A 528-nucleotide genomic window follows, 5' to 3' on the forward strand; every position below is an offset into this window, starting at 1 on the left:
TTCCAAGGAGCAGCTGGTAAGCTTGAACCGCTGACCTTGCAATTCAAACGACTTTGCAGTCTGACACATTAGCCCACAGCACCACACCAGTACTCCTTAATCATGAGATAGTGTCCTTCTTTATCTTTTATGCTGGTTTTTGCCTTAATGTTTATTTTATCAGAGATTAGTATTGCCACTCTTCCTTGTTTTTTATTGCAATTAGCTTGGTATATTTTTTCCCATCTTTAACTTTTAGTCTGTTTTTGTCTTTGTGTGTAAGGTGTCTCTCTTGCAGGCAGCATATTGAAGCGTTTGTTTTCATATCCATTCTGCCAATCTCTGTCTCTTCACGGGTGCACTTAATCCATTGGAATTCAGTGTAACTATCGATAGGTTTGAATTAATTGCTATCATTATGTTAATTTTTTGTGATGCTGTTCATTCCTTTGTTCTGCATGCCTTCTTGTGCTGAGTTCATGTTTTTTCTGTTAATTCTTGTCAGTTTCTTCTTAGTTTTAATGTTTTCCTGTTCTTCTTGGATCTTCA

The sequence above is a fragment of the Chrysochloris asiatica genome, unplaced genomic scaffold (assembly GCF_000296735.1).
Source record: "Chrysochloris asiatica unplaced genomic scaffold, ChrAsi1.0 scaffold00139, whole genome shotgun sequence".
Lineage (NCBI taxonomy): Eukaryota > Metazoa > Chordata > Mammalia > Afrosoricida > Chrysochloridae > Chrysochloris > Chrysochloris asiatica.